Source organism: Camelus dromedarius, unplaced genomic scaffold, assembly GCF_036321535.1.
Source record: "Camelus dromedarius isolate mCamDro1 unplaced genomic scaffold, mCamDro1.pat HAP1_SCAFFOLD_41, whole genome shotgun sequence".
Taxonomy (NCBI): Eukaryota; Metazoa; Chordata; class Mammalia; order Artiodactyla; family Camelidae; genus Camelus; species Camelus dromedarius.
In genome coordinates, this window is record NW_026989840.1 from 424,001 (window position 1) to 439,787 (window position 15,787).

The following is a 15,787-nucleotide window of genomic DNA, read 5'->3' on the forward strand; positions in this document are numbered from 1 at the left end:
GCAAACTCCATTCCATACATATATATGGGGAGGTACCATCTCCAACTCGGTTTTACAGTGAAAACTGCAGGAACTTCAAACCGTCACTAGGAAACAGAATGAGAAAGCAGAGAAAAAGTGTCTCCTGAAACCCGTTCCCTTGGTGCTAGATGAACGAACGTCTCTCCACTTGCTCAGTTCTGAGAGATAGGTGCGTGTGAAAGCCGTCCTTCTCCTAGCTTTTTGGGAACACAAAGTTTCTTTTCAGTTGCAAACTCCATTCCATACATATATATGGGGAGGTACAAGCTCCAACTCGGTTTGACAGTGAAAACTGCAGGATCTTCAAACCGGCACTAGGAAACAGACTGAGAAAGCAGAGAAAAAGTGTCTCCTGCAACCCGTTTCTTTGGTGCTAGATGAACGAACGTCTCTCCACTTGCTCAGTTCTGAGAGATAAGAGTGTGTGAAAGCCGTACTTCACCTAGCTTGTTGGGAACACAAAGTTTCTTTTCAGTTGCAAACTCCATTCCATACATATATATGGGGAGGTAGAAGCTCCAACTCCGTTTTACAGTGAAAACTGCAGGAACTTCAAACCGGCACTAGGAAACAGACTGAGAAAGCAGAGAAAAAGTGTCTCCTGCAACCCGTTCCCTTGGTGCTAGATGAACGAACGTCTCTCAACTTGCTCAGTTATGAGAGAAAATTATGTGTGAAAGCCGTCCTTCACCTAGCTTGTTGGGAACACAAAGTTTCTTTTCAGTTGCAAACTCCATTCCATACATATATATGGGGAGGTACTAGCTCCAACTCGGTTTGACATTGAAAAAGGCAGGAACTTCAAACCGGCACTAGGAAACAGACTGAGAAAGCAGAGAAAAAGTGTCTCCTGCAACGCGTTCCCTTGGTGCTAGATGAACGAACGTCTCTCCACTTGCTCTGTTCTGAGAGTTAAGTGTGTGTGAAAGCCGTCCTTCACCTAGCTTGTTGGGAACACAAAGTTTCTTTTCAGTTGCAAACTCCATTCCATACATATATATGGGGAGGTAGAAGCTCCAACTCGGTTTTACAGTGAAAACTGCTGGAACTTCAAACCGGCACTAGGTAACAGACTGAGAAAGCAGAGAAAAAGTGTCTCCTGCTACCCGTCCCCTTGGTGCTAGATGAACGAACGTCTCTCCACTTGCTCAGTTCTGAGAGATAAGTGTGTGTGAAAGCCGTCCTTCACCTAGCTTGTTGGGAACACAAAGTTTCTTTTCAGTTGCAAACTCCATTCCATACATATATATGGGGAGGTAGAAGCTCAAACTCGGTTTTACAGTGAAAACTGCTGGAACTTCAAACCGGCACTAGGAAACAGAGTGAGAAAGCAGAGAAAAAGTGTCTCCTGCTACCCGTCCCCTTGGTGCTAGATGAACGAACGTCTCTCCACTTGCTCAGTTCTGAGAGATAGGTGCGTGTGAAATCCGTACTTCTCCTAGCTTTTTGGGAACACAAAGTTTCTTTTTAGTTGCAAACTCCATTCCATACCTATATATGGGGAGGTACAAGCTCCAACTCGGTTTGACAGTGAAAACTGCAGGATCTTCAAACCGGCACTAGGAAACAGACTGAGAAAGCAGAGAAAAAGTGTCTCCTGCAACCCGTTCCTTTGGTGCTAGATGAACGAACGTCTCTCCACTTGCTCAGTTCTGAGAGATAAGAGTGTGTGAAAGCCGTACTTCACCTAGCTTGTTGGGAACACAAAGTTTCTTTTCAGTTGCAAATTCCATTCCATACATATATATGGGGAGGTAGAAGCTCCAACTCCGTTTTACAGTGAAAACTGCAGGAACTTCAAACCGGCACTAGGAAACAGACTGAGAAAGCAGAGAAAAAGTGTCTCCTTCAACCCGTTCCCTTGGTGCTAGATGAACGAACGTTTCTCAACTTGCTCAGTTATGAGAGAAAATTATGTGTGAAAGCCGTCCTTCACCTAGCTTGTTGGGAACACAAAGTTTCTTTTCAGTTACAAACTCCATTCCATACTTATATATGGGGAGGTACTAGCTCCAACTCGGTTTGACATTGAAAAAGGCAGGAACTTCAAACCGGCACTAGGAAACAGACTGAGAAAGCAGAGAAAAAGTGTCTCCTGCAACCCGTTCCCTTGGTGCTAGATGAACGAACGTCTCTCCACTTGCTCTGTTCTGAGAGATAAGTGTGTGTGAAAGCCGTACTTCACCTAGCTTGTTGGGAACACAAAGTTTCTTTTCAGTTGCAAACTCCATTCCATACATATATATGGGGAGGTACAAGCTCCAACTCGTTTTTACAGTGAAAACTGCAGGAACTTCAAACCGGCACTAGGAAACAGACTGAGAAATCAGAGAAAAAGTGTCCCCTGCAACCCGTTCCCTTGGTGCTAGATGAACGAACGACTCTCCACTTGCTCAGTTCTGAGAGATATGTGTGTGTGAAAGCCGTACTTCACCTACCTTGTTGGGAACACAAAGTTTCTTTTCAGTTGCAAACTCCATTCCATACATATATATGGGGAGGTAGAAGCTCCAACTCCGTTTTACAGTGAAAACTGCAGGAACTTCAAACCGGCACTAGGAAACAGACTGAGAAAGCAGAGAAAAAGTGTCTCCTTCAACCCGTTCCCTTGGTGCTAGATGAACGAACGTCTCTCAACTTGCTCAGTTATGAGAGAAATTTATGTGTGAAAGCCGTCCTTCACCTAGCTTGTTGGGAACACAAAGTTTCTTTTCAGTTGCAAACTCCATTCCATACTTATATAAGGGGAGGTACTAGCTCCAACTCGGTTTGACATTGAAAAAGGCAGGGACTTCAAACCGGCACTAGGGATCAGACTGAGAAAGCAGAGAAAAAGTGTCTCCTGCAACCCGTTCCCTTGGTGCTAGATGAACGAACGTCTCTCCACTTGCTCTGTTCTGAGAGATAAGTGTGTGTGAAAGCCGTACTTCACCTACCTTGTTGGGAACACAAAGTTTCTTTTCAGTTGCAAACTCCATTCCATACATATATATGGGGAGGTACAAGCTCCAACTCGTTTTTACAGTGAAAACTGCAGGAACTTCAAACCGGCACTAGGAAACAGACTGAGAAATCAGAGAAAAAGTGTCCCCTGCAACCCGTTCCCTTGGTGCTAGATGAACGAACGACTCTCCACTTGCTCAGTTCTGAGAGATATGTGTGTGTGAAAGCCGTCCTTCACCTAGCTTGTTGGGAACACAAAGTTTCTTTTCAGTTGCAAACTCCATTCCATACATATATATGGGGAGGTACAAGCTCCAACTCGGTTTGCCAGTGAAAACTGCAGGAACTTCAAACCGGCACTAGGAAACAGACTGAGGAAGCAGAGAAAAAGTGTCCCCTGCAACACGTTCCCTTGGTGCTAGATGAACGAACGTCTCTCCACTTGCTCAGTTCTGAGAGATAAGTGTGTGTGAAAGCCGTCCTTCACCTAGCTTGTTGGGAACACAAAGTATCTTTTCAGTTGCAAACTCCATTCCATACATATATATGGGGAGGAACTAGCTCCAACTCGGTTTGACAGTGAAAACTGCAGGAACTTCAAACCGGCATTAGGAAACAGACTGAGAAAGCAGAGAAAAAGTGTCTCCTGCAACCCGTTCCCTTGGTGCTAGATGAACGAAAGTCTCTCCACTTGCTCAGTTCTGAGAGATAAGTGTGTGTGAAAGCCGTCCTTCACCTAGCTTGTTGGGAACACAAAGTTTCTTTTCAGTTGCAAACTCCATTCCATACATATATATGGGGAGGTACCAGCTGCAACTCGGTTTTACAGTGAAAACTGCAGGAACTTCAAACCGTCACTAGGAAACAGACTGAGAAAGCAGAGAAAAAGTTTCTCCTGAAACCCGTTCCCTTGGTGCTAGATGAACGAACGTCTCTCCACTTGCTCAGTTCTGAGAGATAAGTGTGTGTGAAAGCCGTCCTTCACCTAGCTTGTTGGGAACACAAAGTTTCTTTTCAGTTGCAAACTCCATTCCATACATATATATGGGGAGGTAGAAGCTCCAACTCGGTTTGACAGTGAAAACTGCAGGAACTTCAAACCGGCACTAGGAAACAGACTGAGAAAGCAGAGAAAAAGTGTCTCCTGCAACCCGTTCCCTTGGTGCTAGATGAACGAACGTCTCTACACTTGCTCAGTTCTGAGAGATAAGTGTGTGTGAAAGCCGTCCTTCACCTAGCTTGTTGGGAACACAAAGTTTCTTTTCAGTTGCAAACTCCATTCCATACATATATATGGGGAGGTACTAGCTCCAAATCGGTTTTACACTGAAAACTGCAGGAACTTCAAACCGGCACTAGGAAACAGACTGAGAAAGCAGAGAAAAAGTGTCTCCTGCTACCCGTCCCCTTGGTGCTAGATGAACGAACGTCTCTCCACTTGCTCAGTTCTGAGAGATAAGTGTGTGTGAAAGCCGTCCTTCACCTAGCTTGTTGGGAACACAAAGTTTCTTTTCAGTTGCAAACTCCATTCCATACATATATATGGGGAGGAACTAGCTCCAACTCGGTTTGACAGTGAAAACTGCAGGAACTTCAAACCGGCATTAGGAAACAGACTGAGAAAGCAGAGAAAAAGTGTCTCCTGCAACCCGTTCCCTTGGTGCTAGATGAACGAACGTCTCTCCACTTGCTAAGTTCTGAGAGATAAGTGTGTGTGAAAGCCGTCCTTCACGTAGCTTGTTGGGAACACAAAGTTTCTTTTCAGTTGCAAACTCCATTCCATACATATATATGGGGAGGTACCAGCTCCAACTCGGTTTTACAGTGAAAACTGCAGGAACTTCAAACCGTCACTAGGAAACAGACTGAGAAAGCAGAGAAAAAGTGTCTCCTGAAACCCGTTCCCTTGGTGCTAGATGAACGAACGTCTCTCCACTTGCTCAGTTCTGAGAGATAAGTGTGTGTGAAAGCCGTCCTTCACCTAGCTTGTTGGGAACACAAAGTTTCTTTTCAGTTGCAAACTCCATTCCATTCATATATATGGGGAGGTACTAGCTCCAACTCGGTTTGACAGTGAAAACTGCAGGAACTTCAAACCGGCACTAGGAAACAGACTGAGAAAGCAGAGAAAAAGTGTCTCCTGCAACCCGTTCCCTTGGTGCTAGATGAACGAACGTCTCTCAACTTGCTCAGTTATGAGAGAAATTTATGTGTGAAAGCCGTCCTTCACCTAGCTTGTTGGGAACACAAAGTTTCTTTTCAGTTGCAAACTCCATTCCATACTTATATAAGGGGAGGTACTAGCTCCAACTCGGTTTGACATTGAAAAAGGCAGGGACTTCAAACCGGCACTAGGGATCAGACTGAGAAAGCAGAGAAAAAGTGTCTCCTGCAACCCGTTCCCTTGGTGCTAGATGAACGAACGTCTCTCCACTTGCTCTGTTCTGAGAGATAAGTGTGTGTGAAAGCCGTACTTCACCTAGCTTGTTGGGAACACAAAGTTTCTTTTCAGTTGCAAACTCCATTCCATACATATATATGGGGAGGTACAAGCTCCAACTCGTTTTTACAGTGAAAACTGCAGGAACTTCAAACCGGCACTAGGAAACAGACTGAGAAATCAGAGAAAAAGTGTCCCCTGCAACCCGTTCCCTTGGTGCTAGATGAACGAACGACTCTCCACTTGCTCAGTTCTGAGAGATATGTGTGTGTGAAAGCCGTCCTTCACCTAGCTTGTTGGGAACACAAAGTTTCTTTTCAGTTGCAAACTCCATTCCATACATATATATGGGGAGGTACAAGCTCCAACTCGGTTTGCCAGTGAAAACTGCAGGAACTTCAAACCGGCACTAGGAAACAGACTGAGGAAGCAGAGAAAAAGTGTCTCCTGCAACACGTTCCCTTGGTGCTAGATGAACGAACGTCTCTCCACTTGCTCAGTTCTGAGAGATAAGTGTGTGTGAAAGCCGTCCTTCACCTAGCTTGTTGGGAACACAAAGTATCTTTTCAGTTGCAAACTCCATTCCATACATATATATGGGGAGGAACTAGCTCCAACTCGGTTTGACAGTGAAAACTGCAGGAACTTCAAACCGGCATTAGGAAACAGACTGAGAAAGCAGAGAAAAAGTGTCTCCTGCAACCCGTTCCCTTGGTGCTAGATGAACGAAAGTCTCTCCACTTGCTCAGTTCTGAGAGATAAGTGTGTGTGAACGCCGTCCTTCACCTAGCTTGTTGGGAACACAAAGTTTCTTTTCAGTTGCAAACTCCATTCCATACATATATATGGGGAGGTACCAGCTGCAACTCGGTTTTACAGTGAAAACTGCAGGAACTTCAAACCGGCATTAGGAAACAGACTGAGAAAGCAGAGAAAAAGTGTCTCCTGCAACCCGTTCCCTTGGTGCTAGATGAACGAACGTCTCTCCACTTGCTAAGTTCTGAGAGATAAGTGTGTGTGAAAGCCGTCCTTCACGTAGCTTGTTGGGAACACAAAGTTTCTTTTCAGTTGCAAACTCCATTCCATACATATATATGGGGAGGTACCAGCTCCAACTCGGTTTTACAGTGAAAACTGCAGGAACTTCAAACCGTCACTAGGAAACAGACTGAGAAAGCAGAGAAAAAGTGTCTCCTGAAACCCGTTCCCTTGGTGCTAGATGAACGAACGTCTCTCCACTTGCTCAGTTCTGAGAGATAAGTGTGTGTGAAAGCCGTCCTTCACCTAGCTTGTTGGGAACACAAAGTTTCTTTTCAGTTGCAAACTCCATTCCATACATATATATGGGGAGGTACTAGCTCCAACTCGGTTTGACAGTGAAAACTGCAGGAACTTCAAACCGGCACTAGGAAACAGACTGAGAAAGCAGAGAAAAAGTGTCTCCTGCAACCCGTTCCCTTGGTGCTAGATGAACGAACGTCTCTCAACTTGCTCAGTTATGAGAGAAATTTATGTGTGAAAGCCGTCCTTCACCTAGCTTGTTGGGAACACAAAGTTTCTTTTCAGTTGCAAACTCCATTCCATACTTATATAAGGGGAGGTACTAGCTCCAACTCGGTTTGACATTGAAAAAGGCAGGGACTTCAAACCGGCACTAGGGATCAGACTGAGAAAGCAGAGAAAAAGTGTCTCCTGCAACCCGTTCCCTTGGTGCTAGATGAACGAACGTCTCTCCACTTGCTCTGTTCTGAGAGATAAGTGTGTGTGAAAGCCGTACTTCACCTAGCTTGTTGGGAACACAAAGTTTCTTTTCAGTTGCAAACTCCATTCCATACATATATATGGGGAGGTACAAGCTCCAACTCGTTTTTACAGTGAAAACTGCAGGAACTTCAAACCGGCACTAGGAAACAGACTGAGAAATCAGAGAAAAAGTGTCCCCTGCAACCCGTTCCCTTGGTGCTAGATGAACGAACGACTCTCCACTTGCTCAGTTCTGAGAGATATGTGTGTGTGAAAGCCGTCCTTCACCTAGCTTGTTGGGAACACAAAGTTTCTTTTCAGTTGCAAACTCCATTCCATACATATATATGGGGAGGTACAAGCTCCAACTCGGTTTGCCAGTGAAAACTGCAGGAACTTCAAACCGGCACTAGGAAACAGACTGAGGAAGCAGAGAAAAAGTGTCTCCTGCAACACGTTCCCTTGGTGCTAGATGAACGAACGTCTCTCCACTTGCTCAGTTCTGAGAGATAAGTGTGTGTGAAAGCCGTCCTTCACCTAGCTTGTTGGGAACACAAAGTATCTTTTCAGTTGCAAACTCCATTCCATACATATATATGGGGAGGAACTAGCTCCAACTCGGTTTGACAGTGAAAACTGCAGGAACTTCAAACCGGCATTAGGAAACAGACTGAGAAAGCAGAGAAAAAGTGTCTCCTGCAACCCGTTCCCTTGGTGCTAGATGAACGAAAGTCTCTCCACTTGCTCAGTTCTGAGAGATAAGTGTGTGTGAACGCCGTCCTTCACCTAGCTTGTTGGGAACACAAAGTTTCTTTTCAGTTGCAAACTCCATTCCATACATATATATGGGGAGGTACCAGCTGCAACTCGGTTTTACAGTGAAAACTGCAGGAACTTCAAACCGGCACTAGGAAACAGACTGAGAAAGCAGAGAAAAAGTGTCTCCTTCAACCCGTTCCCTTGGTGCTAGATGAACGAACGTTTCTCAACTTGCTCAGTTATGAGAGAAAATTATGTGTGAAAGCCGTCCTTCACCTAGCTTGTTGGGAACACAAAGTTTCTTTTCAGTTACAAACTCCATTCCATACTTATATATGGGGAGGTACTAGCTCCAACTCGGTTTGACATTGAAAAAGGCAGGAACTTCAAACCGGCACTAGGAAACAGACTGAGAAAGCAGAGAAAAAGTGTCTCCTGCAACCCGTTCCCTTGGTGCTAGATGAACGAACGTCTCTCCACTTGCTCTGTTCTGAGAGATAAGTGTGTGTGAAAGCCGTACTTCACCTAGCTTGTTGGGAACACAAAGTTTCTTTTCAGTTGCAAACTCCATTCCATACATATATATGGGGAGGTACAAGCTCCAACTCGTTTTTACAGTGAAAACTGCAGGAACTTCAAACCGGCACTAGGAAACAGACTGAGAAATCAGAGAAAAAGTGTCCCCTGCAACCCGTTCCCTTGGTGCTAGATGAACGAACGACTCTCCACTTGCTCAGTTCTGAGAGATATGTGTGTGTGAAAGCCGTACTTCACCTACCTTGTTGGGAACACAAAGTTTCTTTTCAGTTGCAAACTCCATTCCATACATATATATGGGGAGGTAGAAGCTCCAACTCCGTTTTACAGTGAAAACTGCAGGAACTTCAAACCGGCACTAGGAAACAGACTGAGAAAGCAGAGAAAAAGTGTCTCCTTCAACCCGTTCCCTTGGTGCTAGATGAACGAACGTCTCTCAACTTGCTCAGTTATGAGAGAAATTTATGTGTGAAAGCCGTCCTTCACCTAGCTTGTTGGGAACACAAAGTTTCTTTTCAGTTGCAAACTCCATTCCATACTTATATAAGGGGAGGTACTAGCTCCAACTCGGTTTGACATTGAAAAAGGCAGGGACTTCAAACCGGCACTAGGGATCAGACTGAGAAAGCAGAGAAAAAGTGTCTCCTGCAACCCGTTCCCTTGGTGCTAGATGAACGAACGTCTCTCCACTTGCTCTGTTCTGAGAGATAAGTGTGTGTGAAAGCCGTACTTCACCTACCTTGTTGGGAACACAAAGTTTCTTTTCAGTTGCAAACTCCATTCCATACATATATATGGGGAGGTACAAGCTCCAACTCGTTTTTACAGTGAAAACTGCAGGAACTTCAAACCGGCACTAGGAAACAGACTGAGAAATCAGAGAAAAAGTGTCCCCTGCAACCCGTTCCCTTGGTGCTAGATGAACGAACGACTCTCCACTTGCTCAGTTCTGAGAGATATGTGTGTGTGAAAGCCGTCCTTCACCTAGCTTGTTGGGAACACAAAGTTTCTTTTCAGTTGCAAACTCCATTCCATACATATATATGGGGAGGTACAAGCTCCAACTCGGTTTGCCAGTGAAAACTGCAGGAACTTCAAACCGGCACTAGGAAACAGACTGAGGAAGCAGAGAAAAAGTGTCCCCTGCAACACGTTCCCTTGGTGCTAGATGAACGAACGTCTCTCCACTTGCTCAGTTCTGAGAGATAAGTGTGTGTGAAAGCCGTCCTTCACCTAGCTTGTTGGGAACACAAAGTATCTTTTCAGTTGCAAACTCCATTCCATACATATATATGGGGAGGAACTAGCTCCAACTCGGTTTGACAGTGAAAACTGCAGGAACTTCAAACCGGCATTAGGAAACAGACTGAGAAAGCAGAGAAAAAGTGTCTCCTGCAACCCGTTCCCTTGGTGCTAGATGAACGAAAGTCTCTCCACTTGCTCAGTTCTGAGAGATAAGTGTGTGTGAAAGCCGTCCTTCACCTAGCTTGTTGGGAACACAAAGTTTCTTTTCAGTTGCAAACTCCATTCCATACATATATATGGGGAGGTACCAGCTGCAACTCGGTTTTACAGTGAAAACTGCAGGAACTTCAAACCGTCACTAGGAAACAGACTGAGAAAGCAGAGAAAAAGTTTCTCCTGAAACCCGTTCCCTTGGTGCTAGATGAACGAACGTCTCTCCACTTGCTCAGTTCTGAGAGATAAGTGTGTGTGAAAGCCGTCCTTCACCTAGCTTGTTGGGAACACAAAGTTTCTTTTCAGTTGCAAACTCCATTCCATACATATATATGGGGAGGTAGAAGCTCCAACTCGGTTTGACAGTGAAAACTGCAGGAACTTCAAACCGGCACTAGGAAACAGACTGAGAAAGCAGAGAAAAAGTGTCTCCTGCAACCCGTTCCCTTGGTGCTAGATGAACGAACGTCTCTACACTTGCTCAGTTCTGAGAGATAAGTGTGTGTGAAAGCCGTCCTTCACCTAGCTTGTTGGGAACACAAAGTTTCTTTTCAGTTGCAAACTCCATTCCATACATATATATGGGGAGGTACTAGCTCCAAATCGGTTTTACACTGAAAACTGCAGGAACTTCAAACCGGCACTAGGAAACAGACTGAGAAAGCAGAGAAAAAGTGTCTCCTGCTACCCGTCCCCTTGGTGCTAGATGAACGAACGTCTCTCCACTTGCTCAGTTCTGAGAGATAAGTGTGTGTGAAAGCCGTCCTTCACCTAGCTTGTTGGGAACACAAAGTTTCTTTTCAGTTGCAAACTCCATTCCATACATATATATGGGGAGGAACTAGCTCCAACTCGGTTTGACAGTGAAAACTGCAGGAACTTCAAACCGGCATTAGGAAACAGACTGAGAAAGCAGAGAAAAAGTGTCTCCTGCAACCCGTTCCCTTGGTGCTAGATGAACGAACGTCTCTCCACTTGCTAAGTTCTGAGAGATAAGTGTGTGTGAAAGCCGTCCTTCACGTAGCTTGTTGGGAACACAAAGTTTCTTTTCAGTTGCAAACTCCATTCCATACATATATATGGGGAGGTACCAGCTCCAACTCGGTTTTACAGTGAAAACTGCAGGAACTTCAAACCGTCACTAGGAAACAGACTGAGAAAGCAGAGAAAAAGTGTCTCCTGAAACCCGTTCCCTTGGTGCTAGATGAACGAACGTCTCTCCACTTGCTCAGTTCTGAGAGATAAGTGTGTGTGAAAGCCGTCCTTCACCTAGCTTGTTGGGAACACAAAGTTTCTTTTCAGTTGCAAACTCCATTCCATACATATATATGGGGAGGTACTAGCTCCAACTCGGTTTGACAGTGAAAACTGCAGGAACTTCAAACCGGCACTAGGAAACAGACTGAGAAAGCAGAGAAAAAGTGTCTCCTGCAACCCGTTCCCTTGGTGCTAGATGAACGAACGTCTCTCAACTTGCTCAGTTATGAGAGAAATTTATGTGTGAAAGCCGTCCTTCACCTAGCTTGTTGGGAACACAAAGTTTCTTTTCAGTTGCAAACTCCATTCCATACTTATATAAGGGGAGGTACTAGCTCCAACTCGGTTTGACATTGAAAAAGGCAGGGACTTCAAACCGGCACTAGGGATCAGACTGAGAAAGCAGAGAAAAAGTGTCTCCTGCAACCCGTTCCCTTGGTGCTAGATGAACGAACGTCTCTCCACTTGCTCTGTTCTGAGAGATAAGTGTGTGTGAAAGCCGTACTTCACCTAGCTTGTTGGGAACACAAAGTTTCTTTTCAGTTGCAAACTCCATTCCATACATATATATGGGGAGGTACAAGCTCCAACTCGTTTTTACAGTGAAAACTGCAGGAACTTCAAACCGGCACTAGGAAACAGACTGAGAAATCAGAGAAAAAGTGTCCCCTGCAACCCGTTCCCTTGGTGCTAGATGAACGAACGACTCTCCACTTGCTCAGTTCTGAGAGATATGTGTGTGTGAAAGCCGTCCTTCACCTAGCTTGTTGGGAACACAAAGTTTCTTTTCAGTTGCAAACTCCATTCCATACATATATATGGGGAGGTACAAGCTCCAACTCGGTTTGCCAGTGAAAACTGCAGGAACTTCAAACCGGCACTAGGAAACAGACTGAGGAAGCAGAGAAAAAGTGTCTCCTGCAACACGTTCCCTTGGTGCTAGATGAACGAACGTCTCTCCACTTGCTCAGTTCTGAGAGATAAGTGTGTGTGAAAGCCGTCCTTCACCTAGCTTGTTGGGAACACAAAGTATCTTTTCAGTTGCAAACTCCATTCCATACATATATATGGGGAGGAACTAGCTCCAACTCGGTTTGACAGTGAAAACTGCAGGAACTTCAAACCGGCATTAGGAAACAGACTGAGAAAGCAGAGAAAAAGTGTCTCCTGCAACCCGTTCCCTTGGTGCTAGATGAACGAAAGTCTCTCCACTTGCTCAGTTCTGAGAGATAAGTGTGTGTGAACGCCGTCCTTCACCTAGCTTGTTGGGAACACAAAGTTTCTTTTCAGTTGCAAACTCCATTCCATACATATATATGGGGAGGTACCAGCTGCAACTCGGTTTTACAGTGAAAACTGCAGGAACTTCAAACCGTCACTAGGAAACAGACTGAGAAAGCAGAGAAAAAGTTTCTCCTGAAACCCGTTCCCTTGGTGCTAGATGAACGAACGTCTCTCCACTTGCTCAGTTCTGAGAGATAAGTGTGTGTGAAAGCCGTCCTTCACCTAGCTTGTTGGGAACACAAAGTTTCTTTTCAGTTGCAAACTCCATTCCATACATATATATGGGGAGGTAGAAGCTCCAACTCGGTTTGACAGTGAAAACTGCAGGAACTTCAAACCGGCACTAGGAAACAGAATGAGAAAGCAGAGAAAAAGTGTCTCCTGCAACCCGTTCCCTTGATGCTAGATGAACGAACGTCTCTACACTTGCTCAGTTCTGAGAGATAAGTGTGTGTGAAAGCCGTCCTTCACCTAGCTTGTTGGGAACACAAAGTTTCTTTTCAGTTGCAAACTCCATTCCATACATATATATGGGGAGGTAGAAGCTCCAACTCGGTTTGACAGTGAAAACTGCAGGAACTTCAAACCGGCACTAGGAAACAGACTGAGAAAGCAGAGAAAAAGTGTCTCCTGCTACCCGTCCCCTTGGTGCTAGATGAACGAACGTCTCTCCACTTGCTCAGTTCTGAGAGATAAGTGTGTGTGAAAGCCGTCCTTCACCTAGCTTGTTGGGAACACAAAGTTTCTTTTCAGTTGCAAACTCCATTCCATACATATATATGGGGAGGAACTAGCTCCAACTCGGTTTGACAGTGAAAACTGCAGGAACTTCAAACCGGCATTAGGAAACAGACTGAGAAAGCAGAGAAAAAGTGTCTCCTGCAACCCGTTCCCTTGGTGCTAGATGAACGAACGTCTCTCCACTTGCTCAGTTCTGAGAGATAAGTGTGTGTGAAAGCCGTCCTTCACGTAGCTTGTTGGGAACACAAAGTTTCTTTTCAGTTGCAAACTCCATTCCATACATATATATGGGGAGGTACCAGCTCCAACTCGGTTTTACAGTGAAAACTGCAGGAACTTCAAACCGTCACTAGGAAACAGACTGAGAAATCAGAGAAAAAGTGTCCCCTGCAACCCGTTCCCTTGGTGCTAGATGAACGAACGACTCTCCACTTGCTCAGTTCTGAGAGATATGTGTGTGTGAAAGCCGTCCTTCACCTAGCTTGTTGGGAACACAAAGTTTCTTTTCAGTTGCAAACTCCATTCCATACATATATATGGGGAGGTACAAGCTCCAACTCGGTTTGCCAGTGAAAACTGCAGGAACTTCAAACCGGCACTAGGAAACAGACTGAGGAAGCAGAGAAAAAGTGTCTCCTGCAACACGTTCCCTTGGTGCTAGATGAACGAACGTCTCTCCACTTGCTCAGTTCTGAGAGATAAGTGTGTGTGAAAGCCGTCCTTCACCTAGCTTGTTGGGAACACAAAGTATCTTTTCAGTTGCAAACTCCATTCCATACATATATATGGGGAGGAACTAGCTCCAACTCGGTTTGACAGTGAAAACTGCAGGAACTTCAAACCGGCATTAGGAAACAGACTGAGAAAGCAGAGAAAAAGTGTCTCCTGCAACCCGTTCCCTTGGTGCTAGATGAACGAAAGTCTCTCCACTTGCTCAGTTCTGAGAGATAAGTGTGTGTGAACGCCGTCCTTCACCTAGCTTGTTGGGAACACAAAGTTTCTTTTCAGTTGCAAACTCCATTCCATACATATATATGGGGAGGTACCAGCTGCAACTCGGTTTTACAGTGAAAACTGCAGGAACTTCAAACCGTCACTAGGAAACAGACTGAGAAAGCAGAGAAAAAGTTTCTCCTGAAACCCGTTCCCTTGGTGCTAGATGAACGAACGTCTCTCCACTTGCTCAGTTCTGAGAGATAAGTGTGTGTGAAAGCCGTCCTTCACCTAGCTTGTTGGGAACACAAAGTTTCTTTTCAGTTGCAAACTCCATTCCATACATATATATGGGGAGGTAGAAGCTCCAACTCGGTTTGACAGTGAAAACTGCAGGAACTTCAAACCGGCACTAGGAAACAGAATGAGAAAGCAGAGAAAAAGTGTCTCCTGCAACCCGTTCCCTTGGTGCTAGATGAACGAACGTCTCTACACTTGCTCAGTTCTGAGAGATAAGTGTGTGTGAAAGCCGTCCTTCACCTAGCTTGTTGGGAACACAAAGTTTCTTTTCAGTTGCAAACTCCATTCCATACATATATATGGGGAGGTACTAGCTCCAAATCGGTTTTACACTGAAAACTGCAGGAACTTCAAACCGGCACTAGGAAACAGACTGAGAAAGCAGAGAAAAAGTGTCTCCTGCTACCCGTCCCCTTGGTGCTAGATGAACGAACGTCTCTCCACTTGCTCAGTTCTGAGAGATAAGTGTGTGTGAAAGCCGTCCTTCACCTAGCTTGTTGGGAACACAAAGTTTCTTTTCAGTTGCAAACTCCATTCCATACATATATATGGGGAGGAACTAGCTCCAACTCGGTTTGACAGTGAAAACTGCAGGAACTTCAAACCGGCATTAGGAAACAGACTGAGAAAGCAGAGAAAAAGTGTCTCCTGCAACCCGTTCCCTTGGTGCTAGATGAACGAACGTCTCTCCACTTGCTCAGTTCTGAGAGATAAGTGTGTGTGAAAGCCGTCCTTCACGTAGCTTGTTGGGAACACAAAGTTTCTTTTCAGTTGCAAACTCCATTCCATACATATATATGGGGAGGTACCAGCTCCAACTCGGTTTTACAGTGAAAACTGCAGGAACTTCAAACCGTCACTAGGAAACAGACTGAGAAAGCAGAGAAAAAGTGTCTCCTGAAACCCGTTCCCTTGGTGCTAGATGAACGAACGTCTCTCCACTTGCTCAGTTCTGAGAGATAAGTGTGTGTGAAAGCCGTCCTTCACCTAGCTTGTTGGGAACACAAAGTTTCTTTTCAGTTGCAAACTCCATTCCATACATATATATGGGGAGGTACTAGCTCCAACTCGGTTTGACAGTGAAAACTGCAGGAACTTCAAACCGGCACTAGGAAACAGACTGAGAAAGCAGAGAAAAAGTGTCTCCTGCAACCCGTTCCCTTGGTGCTAGATGAACGAACGTCTCTCCACTTGCTCAGTTCTGAGAGATAAGTGTGTGTGAAAGCCGTCCTTCACCTAGCTTGTTGGGAACACAAAGTTTCTTTTCAGTTGCAAACTCCATTCCATACATATATATGGGGAGGTACTAGCTCCAACTCGGTTTGACAGTGAAAACTGCAGGAACTTCAAACCGGCACAAGGAAACAGACT